Below are 24,375 nucleotides of genomic sequence, written 5' to 3'. Positions count from 1 at the left end.
GCAATGCGGCGGGGCGGGCGGGCGGGCGGGCGGCGGCGGCGGCGGCAGCGGCGGCGTGCGCTCTGGGCCCGGCTCGCGCGCTCGGGCCGGCGCGGCGCGCGCCCGCACCCGACCCGCGCCCCCGACCCGCGCGGCCCCGACCCGCACCCGGCCCGCGCGCCCCGCACCCCACCTGCGCCCCCCTCCCCGATCCGCTCCCCGCCAGCGCCCGTGCGCCCCCGCCCCGGCCCCCGGCCTCGCGCGTACCCCTGCGCGTCCCCGACCCGACCCTCCGCTCGCGCACCTCCCCACCTGCCCCGACCCAGTCCCCTGCCCGCGCGACTCCCACCCACACGCCCGCCCCACCCGGACCCGCGCGCGCCCGAACTGGCCCCTGCCCCGGGCGCGCGGGCAGGCTGAAGCGGGGCGCTGCCCCGCCCGGTGGAGGGCGCAGGGAGCGGGCGGGGACCCCGGGCGCCCGCCCTCCCGCACCCCCCACCCCGCGCTCCCGCCCGCCGGGCTTCTCCCTTGCCGGGGCTGGCGTGGAAATAGGGGTCCAGACAGGTCGCCCCAGCCCCCCCTTTCCCGGGACTTAGATTTAAAGGGACAGGAACTGCGTAACGGGAAGGCGCCCAGCACCCAGGGCGCTCTCCTCCCCCTCCCAGGAGCCGCGAAGTGAAGCCTGGCAGAGCAGGCCCCGGGCGATCTGGGGCGCCCCTCGGGTTTCCTCTCTCCCACCCTGCGCCTCGCCCCTGGCGCCTGGCTCCTATCTGCGACACCTGTCCCTGGCTTGACTGGAGAGGCTCTTGGCAGACCACAGGTGGTTTTCTCTCCGACAAATAATCCATCCTTCTTCCTTACGGGCAATTTTATGTCCACATGTGGGAGGAAGGGAGGAGAAAACATGTAGGTGGTGAATGTCCCCTCCCCATAAATTAACAGAAAGTCCGGCGACACGAACATGTCTTGGAGTAAAGACGCCCAAATGCTGCTCCTTCCCTGCGCCCTGACCAACAGGTAGCCCCCAACTCCGGGAGCGGTTGTACTTTGGGGAGCAAAGTGGGATCGTCACTAGGGCGTTACTAGGTCTTTCTCCATACATACTCTCCCCCCGACACACACACCCCATCCCCCCATGTGATGGTGTCTGATTCCTGGTCTGAGTATCCTGGGACCAATTTAAAATGCATTTCCTGGACCATAAATCCGCGGGCAGGAGCCGGGTTCTCAGCTCTCCGGGAACATGTTTGGCAAATGGCAGCAGCGGAGTGCCGCTGGGGGAGGGGGGAGATTGCACAGGGTCCAGGCTAATTGCAGTGCCAGCCCGAGACTCCGCCGGCAGGGAGACAGGAATTGCAAGCCCGGCAGTAGAGCCTGAGATTTAGCCCAGGGAAGAGGTGTGATCTGAAGTCTCCCAGTCAACCAGGGGCCGAGCTCACACCTTCTCCTGCCTGCATTGTTCCCATCTTTGGCTGAACAGGCTCTCACGGGACTATCAGCCCCTTCTAGGATGCCCAGAGTTCAAGCTCAACTTTCTGTCTTGCTCTGGGCACCAAAGGCCCCTCCCTAAAGCTCCACTGGCCCAGAGAGCAGTTACCACCTTATCCACCCCACCTCTGGAGGGAATTTTCAGTTTTGCTTTGTGATTTGCAATATTCAAGGCGCCTTCTAGTTGGTGTCTGCCTCCCTGTGCTACCTGGAAGGTTTCTCTAATTGCCTAGGGGTGGAATTGTTGGGTCAAGCACATCTTGGATTTAATAGAGATTAGAGCACTTTCCTTCTCCCCCTGCAGTGCCCCATCCTTCTGGCTCTCTGTGTTCTGGCCACCCCTTGGTATTATCAGACTTCCTAACTATGTTTCCATTTATTTTCTTTTGTTAATCTAGATGGGTAGGAAATAGTGTCTCAGGACTGTTTGGTGTAAATGAAAAATTATATATTGTGAATGTGTGCACAAACCTGCCACTCCTCACAAGATTCAGGTTCAAATCCTGCCTCCAGACCTGGCCAGCTGTGTGGTGTGGGCAGTCACTTACTACCTGTGAGCTCAGTTTTCTCATCTGCAAAATGGGCAGATACTAGTTCCCATAAATTGCCATGGGGATTCAAGGAGCTGACGTCCGGGGCATGGTAAGCACTGGAGAAGGGGAAACAGTGGTGTTATCAGGAGTCCAGCCCCTCCTCGAAGGTCGTGGATTCCTACAGGGGACGCCCGACTTTCGGCCTGCTCCCCCCAAACCTCACTGACATAAAATTGCCATCACCTTTACACTCTGCTCTTCCTTTCTTCATTTCAGTCCCTACCCAGTTTTTGCTGATTCAGCAGCCCTTCCTCACACAAGCAGTGGATCACAACCGAGATCTTGTTGGAAAATGAGGACTTGAGGTTTCCAGCAATTTCTGGTCAGCACTCTGGCTAATACACACCTTCCCCCGGCAGTTCCAAGGAACCCCACCTGTAACCTCCCCCAGCTGACCCTCTCTCCTCTCCCACACATGGTCATATGAGCTTCAGCACTGATGGACTTTATCCTCCGAAATGCAGATATTAGAGACGTTCATTTTGTGCCATTTGGAAATCATTCTCCCATCACATATGGCGGGTGGTATTGATTTCATTTTGGAGGAAATTCTGTAAGGCTACAAACACAGTACCACCCAGCAATGTCAAAACAGAAACCAGAAGAAAAAAACAGAAAGTCATACCACCATGCAGAATCTCATGGCTCTGGGCACCAGGCTCTGGGATAAGTGCCTCCCCTCAGGGACCTCACCGGCACTCCTCAGCTGACCTGGGCTTCCATACTCACCTGTCAGAAAGACCAGCTTGAGGGCTGCCTCTGTGAAGTGCCCGGCAGAAGGGAATGGAACGACGAACGAAGCAGCACTGCTGCCCAAGCCGACTGGTCTTCCAGGCTAGAAGCTTTCTGGCCTCTGCGCATGGGCACTGCCTCTCCCTTGTCTGCTCCCTCTCCCCGTGGCCCAGAAGTTTTCTGGTCTCAGCTGCAGAAAGGCTCCTGGGTTCCCCAGAGAAGGGATACCTCTACCCCACTGCTGAGTTTTGGACACTCCTCCTGCTGCTGAGTTTCGCCCAAGTGACACAATGTGACTCTGAAGGTCAGGTAAATGGCAATATGACCTCTGCTCATGCTCTCAGATGCTGGCGCTTGGAACCGAGTCACCATGCTGTGGGGAAGCCCGAGCAGCCCACAGAGAGGCACACGGGGGGAGAAACGGGGCTTCTGGCCCACATCCCCAGCTGGACCCCCAGCAGCTCAAAAGTAGATCCTCAAGCTCTGGGCGGGTCACCCCAGCTATTGCCCCATGGAGCAGAGACCCCACCCATGGAGCTTTCCTCACCATGCCTTGTCATGGTTGCAATTTTTAAAAAATGGAGGTATAATGCCATACAACAACATATTAGTTTCCGGTGTGCAACATAATGGGTTGATCTATGTGTGCATTGCAAAATGGTCAACACCGTAAGTCTAGGTAACACCCATCACCACACATAGTGACACAATGTGTTTCTTACGATGAGAACTTTTCAGATCTATTCTCTTGGCAACTTTCAGATAGGCACTGCAGTATGAGTCACTGTAGCCGCCATGCTGTTCATTAGATCTCTGTGCCCTGTTTATTTTATAGCCGGAAGTTTGTACCTTTTGACCCCCTTCACTCATTCAGCCCACCCCCCACTTCACACCTGTGGCAACCACCAATCTGTTCTTTAGATCTATGAGCTTCGTTTTGTTTTCTTTAGAATCCACATGTAAGTGAGATCATATGGTATTTGTCTTTCTCTGTCTGACTTATTTCACTTAGCATAATGCCCCCAAGGTCCATCCCTCTTATTGCAAATGGTGAGATTTATTTTTTTATGGCTTAATAATATTCCACTATATATATATATATATACACACACACACACACATATATAATATATGCCACATTTTATTCATCCATCCATTCATCCATCAATGGATACTGGTTTCCATCATAATTTCAATTTCTGAACAAAATAAATGACTCCTATTATGTTAAGCCAGGCAGAGCTCATGCAAACTACTCAGCCAGGGGCCAAATGCTTGTTTTTAGGGACAAAGTTTGACTGGGACAACCATGCCGCCCGTGTACACACAGCCACGGACGCTTTCACACTACAGTGTCAGGGCTGAAGAGTTTTGACAGAAACCACATGGCCCATGAAGCCTACGCTACTCACCATCTTGTCCTTTACAGAGAAAGTGTGCCAAGCCCCGTGTCTTAGTCTGCTCAGGCTACCGAAACTAAATACCAAAGACTGAGTGCCTTCCATCATGGGAATTTATTTCTCACAATACTGGAGGCTGGAAATTGAGCTCAGAGTGCCAACAAGGTCAAGTTTTGGGGAGAGCCGTGTTCTTTCTCACCGCGTCCTCGCATGGCAGGGGGCTGGGGGTGGGGTGGGGGGGGAGAGAATGAGAAAACCCTCTGGTGACTCTTCTTATAAGGACACTAATCCAGTGGGATCAGGGTCCCACCCTTATGATCTCATTTAATTTTAATTACTTCCTTACCCCAAATACAGCCACACTGGAGATTAGGGCTTTCATGTATGAACTGAAGGGCACAAACATTTAGTCCATAACACCCGTTTTAAGCCACTAGGTTTTGGGGTGGTTTGTTACAGAGCAGTAGCAACCAGAACAGACCATATGCTTCATGAGGATGGCTCTGTGTCCCTTTCTCCTCACCTGTAAAATGTCACCAACACAATTCCTACTTCCGAAGACTGGGGCAAAGGTGACTAAGGTGTTTGGGGGTCCCTAGTGCCTCACTGGTCTTCAACAACTCATAGCTGTATTTCCTTGCCCTCTCTGGGGGTGGTCATTCCCGAGAATGAAGATCACCCCGAGGGTGCCGGAGGTGTCCCCCTGTCCCCTTCCCAACCACCACTGCTCATCCTCTGGTTTTAATGTTCCACCTGTCCATGCATGTATGGACCAGAATACCATACCATACAATATGACGATTACTGGGAGGTGCCATGAGATTGTGCTGGGACTCCTGATTCTCCCCAAACCAGAGGCAGAAAAAGATGCCAACCGTGGGTGGGAACAAATCAAGAGTAGTCAGGATCATTGGATGTTGTTGGCCAATGTCTCTGTGCCAGACCTGGAATGCCTCATTTCATCTAAGTCTTGGCATGGCCCTTTGGGGTCCAGACTGTGACCATCTCTTCCTTCTTAAAGATGGGGAAACTGAGGCTCAGGCAGGTAAAGGGGGTAGCCCAAGGCCACACACAGCTAGCAAGTGCCAACGCCAGGGCTTGACCCCAGAAAGGTCAGGTGAACTTTGACGGAAACGTCCTCCTGGGCTGCAGTCTGCTGCCAGCACCCGGCCTTCGGACAGGCAGGCCATCCCCAGGGACTGATCCAGGAGACAGACGAATCCTTTGTTCTTGATTAGCTGCTGGCCAGCTCCAGGGTCAAAAGTCTGCTAAGGAGAAAAGTTGAGAAACCTAGTTTGAGCTTTGAAATTACACCCTAAGACACCCTGCTGGGAGTGTTTTTTCCTTATGCTGGAGCTGGCTAGATCCCGTCCTAGTTCCGGGCAATGCAGGGGTAAGAGTGGCTAGCAGGAGTGCCAGTGGAGTGCCAGTGGTTAATTCATTTATTCCTCATAACAACTCCAAGAGATGTTGTTATCCCCACGTTACAGATGAAGAACCTGAGGCAGAGAACAGATAAATGAGTTGCCTAAGATAGGCAAGTAAATTCTCGAGGAATCAGATCTCCAAGCTTGCCATTCCAAGTTCATCCAAACTAACTGTCCTCTCCACCTGGAGTGCCAGAAGCCATCCTCCATAAGGATAGCCAGGGGTGCTTGCTTTGAGCTGGGCTCAGTGCCCCGAAATCCCTACCTCCCCCAAGACATATCAGCCCCTAGGGTGGGCGCCACTTTACAGATGAGGAGCCAGAGCCTAGGACAAATGAGCTAGCCTGCCAGTAAGTGGCCGTCTGGGTTCCCAGCAGGCATGTGGCCACCCGCCGGCCTGCAGCATCCCCTCCCACTGAGCCGCTAGACTCATATAATATCCGGAGCCAGCAGCAATAACAGCAGGAATTGTGCCCTGTCGCTGCTCTTACTGGGGCCCACCCCATGCAGGTACCAAGCATAGCGGTAATAGTAGCACCATGTGGTTCAAGATAGAGAGCGTCTCTCTCATGTACCTCCTACCAATACTCCGCCGCCCCCCACACCACCACAGGGAACAGCTACGTTGACTTGTATCACCATAGATTAGTTCTGCCTTATCTTTGAGACTCACGCCCATGCACTCATACATTTGTATCTGGCTCCTTTCATTCAACATCACGTGTCAGATTCATCTGATGTGTTCATGTGTAACTGTGCTTTGTTCTTTTCGGTGCTGTATAGTATTCCATTGCATGAATATACTATGAATTATTTTTCTCTTCTCTGTTGATAAACATGTGTGTTGTTTCCAGTTGGGGGTTATTTTGAATAACCTGGTACAAGCACCCTTTTATGTGTCTTCTGGCAGACACCCATCTCTAGAGTGTATGCCTAGGAGTGAACTTCCTGGGGCCTAGGGTAGATGTATATTTAATTTTAGTATTTAGTTCTTGAAAGTGGTCCAGTCCATTTACAACCCCCACCCCCCAGCAGAGGGTGAGCATTCCAGTTGTTCCATGTCCTCACCAACACTTGGTAATATCAGTGTTTTAAATTTTAGCCAGTCTAGTGTATTATAGTGGTATCTCATTGTGATTCTAATTTGCACTCCTGAAACACTTTGTAAATAAACTAGTCTTCTTTTTCTACTTATAGATCACTACTTAATTTTTAATGTAATAGATATAAACATATCTATTTTTATTATTTATTTGTTGTATTTATTTTTACAGTCTCCTGAAAGTATCATATGCTACTAATTTTCTATTTAGATTACTAATGTAAAGTTTTCTTTATAGATAAATCCATCCAAGTTAAAAAAAAAAAAAGGAGGTGGGGGGAGATCCACTTAAAGAGAAATATTATGCAACTAATAGACCAGCACAGGTGGGAATGTGGCAGTTGTTGAAGAGCTAGAGATCTCTCTGACCTTGAAGATAGAGGGGAAAGCAGGTTCTGGACAGAAGCCAAGAACCAGGAAGTCAGAACCCAAGTCTGTCCCTCATCCTGGGCGCCCCCGTCTCTCCTCTTGGCCCACCTGCTCTGTGTGTCTGCTCTCTGTAGTCTGCTGTACTCTGCTCTTTCCTTTAGCTCTCAGTCCAGACCCTGACAGTCAATAAACCAGACTCTATAGATCCAAATTCCTGGGAGAGAATCCCCTGGGGTCATCTTGAGTCAGGCACTGATTCCTGACCATCAGCCATGGTCAGGGAGTGGGGACCTGCCTTGTGACAGCAGGAAGAACGCATGATTGGCCTTTCCAGCACAAGTAGAGGAAGCACATCCAGAGGCAAAAATGGGGATGTTCCGTTGATGGGACAGATGGTTTAAAATTGAGAATGGAAGAGCTTTGAAAAACAATAGGCATAATTATACTTCCTTATTTGTCAAGATCTAGAGCTGTCTATGACCCCAGGGGCACTGTCACTGGCCATTCAATTTCTAAGTGAAGATTATTACGAAAGAGAGGTGGAGGAAGGAAGGTAGAAATGGAAAAGGAAGATAATGTGAAGTGATTTGGATGAATTAGCAAGAAGAAAAAAAGAGAGGCTGTGGTGATGGTGGTGATGATAATGGTGATGGTGATGGTGGTGATGATGAAGATGGTGGTGATGATGACAGTGATGATGGTAGTGATGGTGGTGGTGATGAGGATGGTGGTGCTGATGGTGATGATGATGGTAGTGATGGTGGTGATGATGGTGGTGACAGTGATGGTGATGATGAGGAAGGTGATGATGAGGATGATGGTGATGAGGATGGTGGCGATGATGACAGTGATGATGGTAGTGATGGTGGTGGTGATGAGGATGGTGGTGATGATGGTGACAGTAGTGATGATGGTGATGGTGATGATGAGGATGGTGGCGATGATGATGATGATGATGGTGGTGATGGTGGTGATGATGGTGGTGGTGATGGTGGTGATGATGGTGGTGATGGTGATGGTGATGATGAGGAAGGTGATGATGAGGATGATGGTGGTGATGATGGTGATGTTGGTGGTGATAATGGTGACAATGATGACAGTGATGGTAGTGATGATGGTGATGGTGAGGATGATGGTGATGATGGTGATGGTGAGGATGATGGTGGTGGTGAAGATGATGGTAATGATAGTGATGGTGAGGATGATGGTAATGATGCTGATGACGGTTACATTTTTTTGCCTGACTCTGTGTTGAGCACTTTACATTATCACATTTCATCCTAAAACAATTTCATGAGGCTGCTACTATTGTTATCCTCATTTCACAGATGAGGAAACCTGAGGCTTAGACTGGTCAAGTCACTTGCCCAAGTGGAAATGAACCCAGGCAGCTGACAGCAGAGCATAAGCATGTAACTACCATGTTCCTCTGTCTCAAGTACTTAAATGTCCCCCCACTGGGGAAGATGAGCTGTTGTCTGTGCTCAAGCCACATATTTGTACAATTTAATGAACGGTTATATAGCAAATGTCCACGAACAATCAAGCACCAGGGCCCAGGAACTGAACATTATTCACATCCCCAAAACCCGTCGCGTGCCCCTCCCCAGTCATAACCGTCTCCTCCCTGAGACAGAACCATTTGTCTGAATTTCCGATCATCTTGTTTTCCCTTATAGCTTTACCCCCGAGAATGTGCATCCCTGCGAACTGCAGTTTAGTTCCGTCTGTCGTTGGACTTTATGTGGCTGGATTTGGACAATCCGTGTTCTTTTTTTGCCCAACATCATAACTGTGGGCATGATGTTGGGTGTTTCTAGGGTTCTTTGTCCCCTTTGCTGCACAATATTCCATGGTATGGATGCCCATTGCACTGAAACTGGACCTTTGGGTTGTTTCTAGTTAAGGGCTATTGTCTGTGTATCCTGAAATGTGTGCACAGGAACACTTACCATAAACCTCCCTCTCCAGGGATCCCCCGGCCCAGTGGGTGCCTCTTCTCTGGGCTTTGTCAGCCCCTGTGCTCCCCCCATAACCGCGTATGTCCCTCTGCCAGGTAGCTGTCTTTTAATTCATGGCCTCATCCACGCACATGGGGTGGGGGGTGCTGCCAGCTGGGACCCTGTCCGGTTCCTCTCGTCGCCACTCAGCCCCCAGCACAGTGTCTGGCGCTAGGAATGCAATCATAGAATTCTGAGTAAATGATGAATGAGCAAAGGAATAAATGAATAAACTGTCAGCATTCCCTCAACATTTGCTGAATCGAAGCGCATCACCGATGTGAATGCTGGAGTCCGGAGGTGCTGTTAGGACACTCAGGTGTGGCTTTGCCTGATCTGCATGTTGACCTTGTTCGACACCTGCTGGTATCACCGACATGGCACGCGGGGACACAGTCTACTGGCGGAAGAGTGGGCGGAGGTTACAGAGGCCAACAGAAGCAGTTGGTGCTTCGCACATCAAGACATCGAGAGACACGCTTCCCAGCTGGATTCCTTTCCTCAGCTCCCCCTCCTCCTCTGCTTCCCAGGGCTAATAGGTGTGATTAGACCTCCTCAGAAGGAGGCAGCTAGTGGTTTCCTCAGGCCTTTTCCTTACCTACCCTGTATCCGATCTGTCCCTCCCCGGGAAGATGAGCGAGCTGGGCTGCGGCAGGTGGCTCCCGGATCTGCTCCTTCATCGAAGCAGAAGATGAAACTCATGGAGGGTGAACAAGGGCTCTGGACAGGGGCCTGAGCTCCCATAGGTTGGGGGTGTATCTGAGGGTCCAAGCCGACGTGGAGAGGCTCAGAGGCGGGGGACACGAATCCAGAAGTCCCAGTGGTGGGTCAGAGCCCTGGCTGGTGTAGACCAGCTTTGTTCTACACGCAGGCCAGGCCAGGTGCGTTCACACCGTCCTATCAATGATAGGTTCCATCAGAGCCCACTGGCCTGCAGATCATGTCCAGCCTCCTTAACACAGTTTATAAGGCCTCCCTGACCGGCGCCCGCCAACCCCTCTGCTCCCCCGGGCTCCACTCCGTACATCCTGCTCCTCTGCCTCACCCTGCCCGGGCTGGTTCCGCCCTGGCAGGTCCTGCTCCCCTGCCTGCTTCACTCTTGTATGGCTCAGCTTAGTGACTGCTTCTTCCAGGGGGCCGGCCTGACCCCCACCCTGTCCAAGGCCAGGCCGGGTGCTCCCAAAACGCCTTGGACCTTCTGAATCGTAGCACCTGGCACACTCTATGGTCCAGGCTTGTTTCCTCAGCACCATTCTCTGCTGGATGATTAAGAACAGACACCAAAGCTGCTGGATTGATATTCTATCCCATCTCAGGGTCTGGACACAGCAGGTGCTCAGTAAATATGTTCTGGGTGACTGAATGAATAAGGTGATCAAGTATTTGCATAGCATCATAAGATGACTCAGAGGTAACCAGGTGTGGGGAGAGCTTCTTCCCTCTTCCAGCTCGGTCCCCCAACCTTGCCTTCCCTATAGACAAGCCAGGAGGGCCTCCCTCTCTGTCTCTCAAGTGGCTACCTCCTGAGCCAACTCAAGCCTGCAATGGTTATAGATAGGGTTGCTCAGGATCCGTTACCTCCTAGTCAGGCAAAAGCATTCAGACCGCTCCCCAATTCTCAGCCCGGGTGTTGGGCTGATGACCTGTTTTAGCCCCTGAATCAAGCAGAACCTGAATCCAACCTGTGTTTGAATTTACTCGCTTACTGATGTACAGAAGCTAACAAATTCCCTTTTTGCTTATATCACTCTGAGCTGGGTTTCCAGGCATTTGCAAAGGGATTTTTTTAAACAGCTTTATTGAGATATAATTCACATGCCATATAATACATACATTTAAAGTGTATAAATCAGTGTTTTTAGTACAAACATAAAGTTGGGAACTACCACCACAGTGTAATTTTGCCTTTTCATCACCCCAAAAAGAAACCTCGAGCTATTACCAGCCACTCCCGGTTCCTCCCTCCCCCAGCCCCTGGAAAGCATGAATCTGCTTTCTGTCTCGATGGATTTGCCAACTCTGGACATTTCATATAAATAGAATGATCCAAGAGGGGCCATTTGTGACTGTCTTCTTTCATTGAACCCAATGTCCTCACGGTTCATCCATATCATGGCAGGTGTCAGACTTCCTTTCTCTTTACACCTGAGTCATATTCCATCGTGTGGATGGACCACATTTTGTGTATCTGTTCCTCACGTGATGGACATTTGGGTTGTTTCCACTTTGGGGTCCTGTGAATGATGCTGCGGTGAACATTTGTGTTCAAGCCTTTGTGTGCATATATGTCTTCACTTCTTGTGGGTGTAAAGCTAGGGATGACGTTGCTGGGTTATGTGGCGGCTCTGTTTCACCCTCTGAGGAGTCACCGGTCCATTTTGGAGACTAGCTGCCCAGACGCTCTGGTGCTTAGTGATGAGGAGCATCTCCATGTGCGCTTACTGGCCTCTCCTATGTCTTCTGTTGGAGAGATAGGTATTTGAACCTTTTCCCCTTTTCTAAATGTGTGCTTTTAGGGGCGCCTGGGTGGCTCAGTCATTAAGAGTCTGCCTCTGGCTCAGGTCATGATCCCAGGGTCCTGGAATCGAGGCCCGCGTCGGGCTCCCCGCTCAGCGGGAAGCCTGCTTCTCCCTCTCCCAACTCCCCCTGCTTGTGTTCCCTCTCTCGCCTTGTCTCTCTCTGTCAAATAAATAAATAAAGTATTTAAAAAAATAAATGTGTGCTTTTATTGTGAGTTGTAGGAGTTCTTTATATAGTCTGGATACAAACCCCTTATCAGATAGATGATTTGCAAAAAATGCCTTCGTTTCTGCGAGTTGTCTTTATACTGTCTTCACAGAATCTTCCGTTGTAACACAAAAGCTTTTGATTTTGGTGAAGTCTGTTTTTCTTTTTGTCACTTGTGCTTTTGGTGTCATTGCTAAGAAAGAATCTTAACACGCCCACCTTCCCCGAGAGGACTGCTCCCCCTCGAGAGTCTGCCCTGCCCTCTGTCCCCCTGGCCTGGCTTCCCAATGAGAACCTGAAGAAGGGGGTGTGTCTGAGCCCACCATGTCAGTGTCGCCTGCTCCCACAACAGTGTGTTCTCGGTGAGAGCACAACTCGGGCACCTGGGGAGACCAGGTTCTGAGCCACACACTTCTGGCCCCGCGGTGGCCAGAGAAGATGGACATTTGAGGACTTCCAGAAGGAGGTAGGTGACAAGGGAGGGGGCCAATCATGGAGTGTGAGCGTGAGTCACACTCCACCCCTCTGGGGGCTGAAGACCCTGGAGTTTGCTTGAATCAGGTGGCTCTCCCAGCCCACTGCAGCGGTTGTGAGCTCCATCCGCCCCAAACAACATTCAGGCCTCCAACCAGCAGGAGCCAATCTCTGCCCTTTGCTAACTGAAGAGCTGACCATGTTCGCTTCTTTCTGTGCCCTGCTCCCTCCCCACCCACCTTCCTGCCTCCAAAACATAGACCCTTCACCCTGAACAATTAACGGCTTGCTCAACATTCACTCAAGAAACCCAAGGCTAGAGCTGGGGACACACAGAGAAAGAAACAGGCATGGTCTTTGTCCATGTGGCCAGAAAGCTATCACACTGTAGAAGCTGACACACTCTACTGACAAATGGCAATTAGATTTGGGTGATAAGCAGTTACGTCACTGAAGGAAGCCCCTAACCGAATGAAGAACTGCCCAAAAAAAAGGAGTTCCAGAGACCTGGAGCGGACTCAGAAGGTGTGGGCTCTGTCCTAACCTTGCCCCACACCAGCTGTGCAGCATTGGGCAGGTCACTCAGCCTCTCTGAGTCTCAGAGTCATCCCCTGTCCCGGACACAGGGGGAGGTGGTGACAATCTCTCTGTTCATGAAGAGCTATGTACCAAGATCTGGCCTAGGCATTGCCCAGGGACTGTGCACAACAGCCCCACATGGGAGGCACCCCCGGGAAAGGAGACAAACACCCCCGAGTGGGAGAGGCAGGGCAAGAGAGTGGTGGTTGTCACCCCAGCCCCACTCCCTCACCCTGCGGAGGGGCCTCGGCTCTGGGAAGATGAGACGAAGCTCCCTGGCAGAAAGGGTTGGGGACCCCTGAACTACAGCTTTCTTCTTTGCAGAGCAGCTATTGAGAATGTGTTTCGTTCAAATCATAGCCATCACACTTACTATACACGTTCTGGGAAACGCAGAAAAACATGCACGAGAAATGAAAGTCCTCATTATGCCATTGCCCAGCGCGTACACAGTTAACGACTTATTTCCTTCAAGTTGTTTTCTTCGGGGCACAGTTAACATGGATATATTTTACAAAATCAGCATCATACTGAAAAGGCTGTTTTGTACTTACTTTTTCTTCAGTTAGCAATATGTCCCAGACATTTTCCCATCTCGTTAAAGGGTCTTCTACAGCCCAACTTCCTAGTTGCTGGTGTTCGTCTGTGGCCATTAATAACAGCAAATGCTTATACACACGCGTAGTTTATATCGTGCTTTAGAGCCTTGTCATGTCCCCCTCGTGTTCGTATGTTCTCAGTGCTCTTCATATCCGATCTCATTTAATCCTCACACCTGTGTGAACAAAGTATCCTATTAAGACCCATTTTACAGAGGAGAAGGCTGAGGTGCAGAGAAGTAAGGCCACTTGTGCCCAGGGCCACACAGCTGCTAAGTGGCGAGGCCAGGATTTGAACCCAGGAGTCTGGCCCCAGGGTCCACTTGGCCTCTGATGTGCCCTCATCGTGAGCACAAATGGGACAGGGATGGCACTGGGGGGTGAGGGCAGGCTGCCTCCTCTTCAGAGCTCTGGAAGCCTCCTGAGAGGGGGCAGGAAGACTGGCCAACTCTGTGCCCAAGCACGTAACTGATGCTGGGCTGTCGGTGCCCCCGCCGCACAGTTCCCAGGAGCCTGCGGTGGGGAAGGTGGCTGCACCTGTCTCTGTGGACCCATGTGCCCTCCTACACCTGTGAGAAGCGCTGCAAACCCACTGGACACAGAGCTCGCATCGGTTTTAGCAACAATTCGCCATCCCTTTGGTCCCAAGCATCGTGTTCTAGAACGAGGACTGCCCCGGGCTGCCTGTGGCGATGCTGGCCTACATCACTGCAGACAGGGGCTTCACTGGTCCATGGAAACCAGCGATTCCAGTAGCAGCCCCAACAGCAGGAGCCAGGTCACAGGCCTCGGCGGGCAGAACAGGCACCCCTTCCCCTGGGAAGCCACATGAGCCCCTGGGGCTCCAGGACTTTTTAAGAGGGCAGGAAGAAGGGAGGAAAGCATAGGCTTCAGGCCAGTGTGGAGGGGTGTTGTTCAAGTGTCCATGAGAGTCCCCTAAACTAGGGAGCGGGACACCCAGTTCTACAGACAGACTGCATCCTACGTGGCCAGCTCCCAGGGTGGGAGATGCATCGTCCCGCCCCTCCCGAATACATAAAGTCACTCGCACATGCAGGCAGCCGGCTGCTGAGGCGGGCGGGCTACCGGTCTGCAGGCGACCGTCTGACCTTAATTCCTAACCCTGCCGTGTCCTGGCTGGGCCACTCTGGCCTCCTTAGCTTCGGGAGGCTCAGAGAGCCACACCCCAGGGTTGCTGCAAAGATGGAACAGGACATCCACGGTAAGTGCTTTGTCACCAGACCAAACATTTCCATGTATACACCCCTGATCGCTTCTGTTGAATAAATCCCAAAGTGCACAAGGGCCAGGTCAAAGGGCACCTGTATTCTGCAAGCCTGCTGCTGCCACCTGATGGTCCCCTTTGTCACAGTGCTGCTCAACCTTCCACAGCACCCAAATCACCTGGACGCTCATGAAAAAGCAGACACTGGTTCAGCGGGCTGGGCGGGGCCTGAGCTCTGCATTTCTCCTCCCAGCGGAGGGGTCCCCATGTGTCCATGGGTTCTCTGCCACTGCCCATCCACGGGAAGCCTACTGCTCGATGGGGTCGGCAGACCCCAGCCCCGGGGGGGGGGGTGTTAATGGTCAGCTGCATTGGCTGTGGGGGCTGGAGAAGGCTGGTTCTTGGCATGCCGCCTGCGTCCGGCACAGCTCCTGCCCACCCCGCAGAGCCTGAACCTCTGCCTTTGGCCGCTAGCCCAGCCTGGCCGTTTCCGCAGCCAATTTCTGTGAATCTAATCCGCCCAGGGAGGATTAGAGAGTCCAGCTCTCTGCACCAAGGCCAGGCAGGGGGGGTCCAGCCCTGTGCATGGAGGGTCTTTCCAGCAGCCTCCTGGGCCTGCAGGCTTTGGTCCCTGCAGCTAGCAAGTCCAGAGAGGATGGTGGGCCGAGGGAGACCCCGTCTGGACGGGAGTGGCCGTGCAGCAGGCTCTCTCCGCTGCAAACCCCAGCAATGGGAAACCGGAGACTGTGTACGCACGTGGGGGTTTCCGTTCTACCCCCAAGAGGCTGCTAATGCCTGTGCTTTCCTTGTGTTGGGGTTGGGGGAGGGCAGAATCAAACAAATAAATAACTTTAGTCCTGGTAAAAGTTGGGGGGAGGGCACAGAACATTTAAGAGTGTTTTGCTTTCCATGCAAACCATATGAAATTGCTGATTTGGTCCATTTTTGCCCTCCAGAAAGGCAGTTTCAGACGGTTCAATGTTAATGCTCAGAGCAAAATCGGGGTTGTTTTTATAAGCTCCCGCATTCTTGGGACACGCAAAACTGGTATATTTGCACACAATCACATTTCTCACACATATTGCTACCCACAGGTGCCATATTTCATGGAATCTGAGATGCCACCAAGTGTCAGGAGCTCTGGGTCCCTCTGTCCCTCTGACAGCTAAGGAATTCCAGGAAGTGCTCCTATTTCCTCTTTCCAGCATAACAGGGCTGCTGTGCCTCGTGGTACACTTCCCAGAGCCACATGTCTGTGAGGGATGATGAGCTAACATGGAGGAGGCCCCTCATGGGCCTGGTGTCTGTCTGTGGTTTTCTGGGACCATCTTCCTCTTTCCTCTCCCACCAAGACTCTGAGGGTCAGCCCCAGGGAAGAGCAGCAGGGTGGGTGAGGAGGGAGGCCAGACCAAGGGCTCCATGCCCTGGAGAATGCTAACCCAGAGGTGGGGCTCCCAGGAGACAAAGATGCTACTATGCTAACACATAGCCAGATTACTGTCTCACCTGGCTCCGGCCTCCCAGAATCGGGAGTTGAGAACTTCCCAGGTGTCACTGCGCTGCAACCACACTGGAGAAACAGGGAGGACCCCCACCCAAAGTTGTGTTCGGATGTCAAGAGTGATGAGACACACACAGGCTCCGAGGGTAGGAACAGGTTGTTACTCCTGTAATGAGGCTTTCTGGGGAGAGCACGGCAGCTCCCAAATTGCTCCAAAATGGCTGGAAGGAGCAGGGGAAGGAGACTGGCCTGGGGTCTTCCTGTGGTTGGATGATGGGGCCAGGGGGAGGGTTCCTCCACTCAGAAAGGAGCTGTGGGCGGTGAACCTACTATAGCACCAAAGGACGGAGCAGCTGGGCTTTTTCCCAGCCGGCTGGGCCATACGGCCACGGGGCACAGGGAAATGGAATTAACCACTGCCCGTAGTGCGGCATCTCTGATGGAGTCAGCCGCCACCACACGTCGGCATGCCTGCTTCCCGGCTCTGAGACACTTGGGGACATGCATGGCAGGCATACGTGTGCGCAAGTGCGCACACAACGCACAGGGAGCATGATGACCCCTGTGAGTCTCCAGCATGTTAGTGTCCGTGGGGGTGTATTCACCCACCTCTCCCCGAGCATCCTCACAGCGGCTCCTTTGTCAACTCACACTCAAGATTCCAAATGACGAATAGTTCGGCATGTACCAGACGCCCATGTACCACCACCCAGATCGAACAAATGTTAATTTTTTTCATATTTGCTTTGAATGTTTCTTAAGGAGATCAAAGTTAGTGTTGACGTGCTCTCTCTTCTCCCTCTTTCTCCCTCTCCCTCTCTCCTTTTCTCAGGTTGCTCACTCTGGGAAGCCAGCTGCCAGGTTGGGAGCCACCCTATGGAGAGACATAGCAAGGAGTAAAGGCCTCCGGTGAACAGCCAGCGAGGACGTGGGGCCTGTCGACAACCACAAAGTTAGCTTGGAAGTGGACACTTCTGCCCCAATTAGAGCCCCACATGACCCCCTGACCTCAACCACACAAGACATCAGGAGCCAGAAAACTCAGGCAGTTCCCAGATTCCTGACGCACCAAGACAAGGAGCTAATACATGTGTATTGTTTTAAGCCCCTGAGTTGGGGGCATTTGTTGTGCATCTGTGGATAACTAATACACCCATTGGCATCACTCAGAGGCTGGGTGCTAGGCCACAGATGGACTTGGGCATCCACCTGGCCCCACCACCAACAGTCTCAAAGCATCTGTTCCTCGTAGTATCCTGGCATTGGATGGGGTGGTGATGACACAGGAGCCACCAGTGTGGACCTCTGACGCAGCACGCTGAGCTGTGCCCTGGAGGGCTGAACACTGGCAGCATGTCTGTATGAGTCCTGGGGGCAAACGCCTCCTCCTGGTCCCCCTCCGGTCCTCCAGCCCACCTTCTCAGCCAGTTCCCTTACAGTCCGACCCTCTGCCCCTCTAGGGACTAACACCACGGAATGAACTCAGACCAGCTCTGATCTGCAGCTCAATCGCCTGGCCCAGCTTCCTTCCCAGGGTCACTTCTGACACAGAACCCAGCAGTCCTTGCCACAGAACATGCTTGGAATTTTGCCCCCAAGTCAAGAGTCTGTTTGGAGTCAGACAGACTGGGTTTCCAATCTCCTCCCACCATCTCTGCCCCCGAGGCTCCTTCTGGAAAGTGGGCTCCATAATCAGGCCTATCTCCAGGACGACGGAGAGAATCGAGGCAGACGAGGAGGGCCAGTGCTTAGCGGAGGGCCCTCAGCGAATGTGCTGCGCGGGTGTCATGCCTTTATTAACACAATGACAGGAGGTGCTCGGCAGCCCAGCCCTGGGGGAGGCCTGGGACCTGTGGCTGAGCCTGGCTTCCGCAGGAGGCCTGGGGTGGGGTGTGGTGGGGTGAGGCAGGGGAGGCGCTCCCGAGCAGGGAGGGTCCCTCCCGTGTCCCACGGGGCCTTCTCTAGGCTCCATATGGAAACACGCTGCCTCCCACCCCCTGCTAACTCTATTTTTTCTTTCTTTTTTTATTGAGGTAAAATTCACACAACATAAAATTAACTGTTTAAAGTGAACAATCCAGTGGCATTTAGTACATGCACTGAGCTGTTGCAACTGTCACCACAATCTAGTTCCAGAACATTCCATCACCTCAAAGGAAACCTACCCCCTCCCCCAGCCCCTGGCAACTACAAATCTACTTTCTGTCTCTACAGATTTGTGTCTTCTGGACGTTTCCTATAAAAGAAAACAAACACTATGGGACCTTCTGAGGCAGGCTCCTTTCACGTCGGAAAACATTTTCGGGGTGCATCCACATTGCAGCCTGCGTCAGAGTGCCATCCCTCTCTATGGCTGAGGGACATGGCATCGTATGGGTAGATGCCCTTGCATGTCCATTCCTCGATGGGTGGACGTTTGTTTGTCGGCACATTTTGACTGTCATGAATAATGGCGCTGTGAACACTCATTCACAGGTTTTCGTGTGGACCTGTGGTTTCAGTTCTCCTAGGGAGATATCTGGGTGCAGACCCCCTGGGACTGTTTGCTTTTGAGAACCCCACCCCCCACCTGCCCGCTCCCACCATGCTCTCGGCGCGGTGAGAGCTCATGATTGCGCTCTCTCCAGGGGTCATTTCCACGGGACTTTGGGGAAAGATCTGCATGGGGGTCTGTGAGCCCCATGTGAGCAGGGGAGCTTGTTCACCCCGCATCCAGGCCTGGTGCAGGGAGATACTCAGGGACACCTGTTTATGTGAGAATGGACTGCAGGTATGAGCCGACAGCCAAGCAGAGACGTTGCCGGGAAGCCCGAGAACCCAGGCACAGGTGACTCAGCAGATGCGGCGCACACTCAGGTGGGCTCAGGGTGCGCTGAGGTGCTGGGGCTTATGCGCAGGTTGTGCACAGGGGCAGCTCCTACTGAAAACGCTACTGCATCCTACACTGGCCCCAAGGACAATAGTGGGATGGCATCCTAGTGCGGTTAGAATTAACACGTCCGTGTCCCTCCTTCCACACCCCGCCCCTCAGATCTTCCTGCGTCACCTCCAGATTTACTGAACCCACTGGAATCCTGGCTCAGGGTCCATTCCCAGAACCCGGTCTAAGATGGAGGTGTGCCCTCTGGTCCGGCTGAGGACCAGCCTTGCCATTAGGAGGGATGCCTGATCATTTACAGTAAGGATTAACCAGAATCAAGGGCTTTCCCGAGGTTGCTGCATTAGGCACAGTTACATTCTGGTCCCACGGGGCTGCCCGGGGCTACACCGCCTCACCTGGAAAACACAAATCAGGTGGGACCAGGGGAGGAAAGCCAGACGCCCCCTCAGAGTCCTGCAGTGCAGGCTTACACCTATAGGGGGCAGCACCCCCTTGTTCTGGTGGCCCTGGTCCTGAGAGTAGATAACGCCCCTGTGGACACAGGTGTGCACACGTGCGAGCATGTACATGCATGTGCCTGTGCGAACACATGTGTACATGTAAGTGTGTGTATTTGCATGTTTTGCACGTGTGGCTGTGTGTGCACGCATATGTACATGCATGCATGTGGCGCACGTGTGTGAGTATACATGGGTACATAAGGTGAGTGTATGTTGGTGTGTGTTGCGTGTATTTGTGTGTATGTGTGCCTGAGTGAATTGTGCGTGTGTGTGTTTGCACACCTCACAATAGCTACTGAGCACTTGTCGTAGGCCCAACATAATCCTCGGGGCTTTACATGTAGTAACCCATTTAATCTGCACAACCCTTTGGGGTCAGTCCTACCATTATCCCCATTTTGCAGATGGGGAAACTGAGGCTCAGGGAAGCCACACAGCTGGTAGATGTGGGACCGGGATGCAAGAGCAGACAGCCTGAGTCTGGAACCCACACTCTGAACCTCTAGGGAAGGTACTCGATGATGTAAATCTATCTTCCCCTCCGAGCTACGGATCAGTGATGCTCCTTCCTTCTGTGCTGGCTTCTTCGCAGCCGAGGAGAGCAAGAAATTCCAGAGTGTACCTGGTACGTGTGCTCACTTTACAATCAAGATGAAGGGCTCCAGGGAGAGACGTGACGCGTCCCCCCCCCCCCACAAGCTCACGGGGCCCTCGGTGACAGGTGTGGCTCCAGACCCGCCCAGAGCCTGGCGGTCCCAGAGGAGAGGCGGACCCCGCATGTCTGCCAGATGGCAGGACCTCCTCCAGCCCAGCCCGCACAGACTGTGTCCTTTCTCCGACGGCTGCCAGGACCCGCTCTGTCCCACTGAGGTGAGCCTCTGCCCACGGCACACCAAGCTGGGCTCACTCCCCAGGGCATCTCCTGCCTGACCCCTCGTTCTTCCGGCGGGTGGGTTCCCCTTCTCACCTCACTGCCAGTGTTAGTGGGAAGGAAAAGGGCCAGCAGAGACCGAAGCCTGGGGGTGGTGCCTCTGGAGCATATGCTTAGCCCACGAAGAGGAGCGAGGCTGCTCCCTCCTGGCTTCAGGCCTTGTCTGCCCGAGAGGGTCGGATCATGGGACCGGAGAAGGACGTCGCCTGTGGCGACAGCTGCCCGCAATACCCCCCCCCCCCCGCCCCGCTCTGGCCGCCAGACAGGCTGGCCTTGGCCAGAAATGCTATGTTCTGAAGCTGTTCCTGAACCAGAAACCCCAGGGCACAGGGGTTTGAATTCTCCTTGCAATCAACTTGCTTCTCCCCCCCGCTTTGATTTTTCAAAAATGTGTTTCACCATGTAATATATATGCATTGCAGAAAAATGGGAAAATGTAAATAAGCATCAGGAGGAATTGAAAACCCCCCAAGTCCACCGCACAGTGAGGAGATGAACCGCCCTGATCTACGCACACAGCGGTGGCACTCCTGGAGGGAAGCCCGGCTCAGGGGCTCCGTGATCACCACCAAACTTCAAACGGGACTAACTAAAGTTTGCTGGCACTGGAAGCTGGGGTGGTGGCCACCGGGTGGAGGAGCGGGGCCCGGCAGGGAGGCTGCACCTTTGTGCTCCTTTGACTTACGACGTACGTTCAGCAACATCTTGACCAAATAGACACTCGCCGTTTCTATTTCCAGGGATCGCCGCTATTCACCTTTGCAGGTCCCCTGGACCTTCTCGCATGTGTTTTTCTTGTGGGAAGATAAAACCCACCATGCCTGCCGTGTTTTCACTGGTCAGATGGCGGCGGGCGCGCTATCCCGCTGCAAGCCCCCCGCCCCCCCGAAGGCCCCCTGCTGCGTCGTTGAGGGAGGGCAGCAGCGAGCAGGCGGCGACAGTACCCTCCTGCTCTTCACCTGGCTCTTTCCCCCTGGTCTCTGCAAACAGCTTCCCAATCAAGAAATCACACCTGTGCCTATATATCAGGAAGCCTCCAACACAGGGAAATGCCCAGTAGAATCCTCCAAATTGGTTTCGGTCCAACCTGAATATAGAAATGTTCTGGATGTCAAAGAAGTCGTCACAGGAATGCTATTGAAATTTAATTCGTTAGTTTAATTAGAAATGCAATTATAGATCATTAATAAGGGTCACAGAGAACATGTGGGGAGGCGCCTGGGTGACTCAGGCGGTGAACCGTCTGCCTTCGGCTCAGGTCGTGATCCCGGGCTCCTGGGACCAAGCCCCACATCAGGCTCCCTGCTCCGCGGGAGTCGGCTTCTCCCTCTCCCACTCCCCCTGTTTGTGCTTTCTCTCTCTCTGTCACACTCTCTCTCAAATAAATAAATAAATCTTAAAAAAATAAAAAAACGAAACAAAATAAGAACATGTGGTGGAGGCCGGCAAGCTGTCTACCCCACAGCTCCCCTCTTACTCCTGGGGACACACGTGCCATCCACCCCGGCAGGTAGCGCAGGTACACAGCAGTTTGCTCAGCGGGACTCTGGCGGTGACATCGTGTGCCATTTCCGGCCTGGCCTCAGAAACCTCCCGAGTCCAGCCTTCCCCAGCTTGCAGCCCACGTGTTGCCCGGACGCCGAATCCAGCCCAGGATGCTGACGCCCCGGGGACGGTGGACCCACCACATGATGGGCCCTCGCCCCCAGAAGACCACCCGCCAGACACCCAACCACGACTGAGGTGAGAAAGAAAAAAGGCACGGCTCACTGCACACGAACGTCTCAGTGTTGGGTGCGGTGCTGGACCTGCTCTAACTCAACATGTCAGCTTAGAGGTAGAGCTTCCTCTGCATCACGTCTCCAGACTCACGGCGCGTGTCGCCAACATGAGAGCCACGCCGTGAGCCTCCACGCTCCGTTCCCCAGGCGCGGCATCTTGCTCTGTCTTCCCGTTCTGAGGTCGGGATCCACTCCGGGGCTGTTGATGATCCCTTCACCAAGACACACGTCTCCACTGACGGAATAGGAGAGCGGTGTTCTCCCAAGTCCACTGGCAGGTCTGGATGCCTGGTCTTCACCACCTCGGCGCTCACAGGATTTCTTTCGAAAGAGACCGCTAGAAGGCTTAGTCACTGTGGCCCCTACACCTGGGAGGTCCTCCCCACCGAAGATTGGCTAAACCCATGTCTGCGTCCTCTTTCATTGTTTCCCTCCCGTTACCCCCAAAAGGGCCTCAGCTGAAGTCATTTCATAAGAAGGTTTTTTGTCCAAATAAATGTGCTGGTTCAAAATAAAATAATTGAAAGACTGACCTGTAAATGTACAATTGTTAGGTGACTTTACTTTTAACCTGCTATGTTTTATTTGTATTATTATTTACTTTTTACTCTGGGGATTTCCAAACACATACAAAAGCAGGGTGGAGTGTATAATGGACACTCACGTGCCCACCACCCTTCGGACAATCTAACACTCTCTGCCCTCCAGAAGACGAGGGGTCCTTCTCGGAGTCAGTTCAGGAAGAAGCTGTTAAGTAGCTGAGGTTCAGGAGGGAGAAGTGCCTTTCCCTCTTCCTTTATCCTGTCAGAGGCAGCTCAGGGCATCGCCAACTTTTCCTAGGAAGGGCCAGGCAGTAAATATTTGCGGTTTTGCAGATAAACGGTTTCTGCGGCACCTACGGGGCTCTGGGCCCTGGGGTTGCTGTGTTCCAATAACACTTTATTTACAAAACCTGGCAGTGGCTCGATTTGACCTGTGGGCCATCGTTTGCCAATCCTGATACAGCCCATCTCAACTTACAGAAACACAAGTGTCCACCTCGGTTCAGCTGCTTCAACCATCAGCGACAAGACCCCACAGCCAACAGCTTGAGCACTGGGCCGGGCTGGGGTTTGAATCTGGCCTCGGAGCTTAACTAGGGGTGTGAGCCTGGGCAAGGTAGTAAGTCCTCTAGGCTTGGATGGTGAAGGGCCTTTGTAAGTGTCCCTGCCTCTGGGCAGAGTCATGGGAGTGACCAGCCGACCTGGGCGGCGGGCTTAGCCCAGCGGCTGCCATGGGCTACCTGAGGGCCACTGTCATTAAAACGGGGGCATGACAGGTAGCCGGGAACATGTGCTTCTGAGCATGAGGGAGGCGGCCCGGGAGGGAGGCAGAGGTAATTAATAAATCAGGCCCGTTGGGGGCAGCAGGGATTTGCGCTGAGAGCAGGGAGGAGGAAGCGGACAGAGGGCTGCTGGTCCTTCTCCATGCGAGCGGCTCTTTTTTCTAAGGCCGTGTTTCCCACTTGACTATGCTGTCCATGCCGCCAGGGACAAGGCGAATTTTACTCTAGCCCCCCAAGTGCAGGCTGCACCCCTGATCACTGGTGACAAACAAGCTCTGTCCAGAAACCTCCAGCTCGGCCCCTAGGGGAGGCAGCACCCACTGCATTGGGCAATCCACCAAGCCGTAGGGGTGCTGGCTAGGGTGCGTCAACCAAACAGCCCACTCTGTGCCTCCCCCTCCCCTCCCCCCACCCGTGACGGTGCCCAGCGGGAAGCCAGAGTGGGTAGAGACCACAGTGGTCACCCAAGCCAGGGCCTCCTGGGGCCACCTGTGCCCCCGGGAGCTGTGGAGAATCAGGTGGACCTGGCTTCTCAGGGCTTCTTCCCCGGGAGGGGAGGCAGAGGGGAAGCCAGGGCGCAGGCCACGGGCTGGGGGAGCAGGGCCATGCCAAAGGCTAGCTGTCGCCAGGCAGAAGGCAGGGCTCTGGAACCAGGCGGCAGCAGGACGAGGCGGCTCCTCGAGTCCTCAGTGTGGTGGTTGTTAATATGACCAACGGGAGGCAGAGGAGGTCAGCGGTCAGAGGTCACGGCAAGGACTCGCAG

The sequence above is a fragment of the Eumetopias jubatus genome, unplaced genomic scaffold (genome assembly GCF_037043125.1).
Source record: "Eumetopias jubatus isolate StellerSeaLion01/CBP00866 unplaced genomic scaffold, mEumJub1_p1.0 scaffold_10, whole genome shotgun sequence".
NCBI classification, from domain to species: domain Eukaryota; kingdom Metazoa; phylum Chordata; class Mammalia; order Carnivora; family Otariidae; genus Eumetopias; species Eumetopias jubatus.
Note: the sequence above shows the minus strand (reverse complement) of the source record.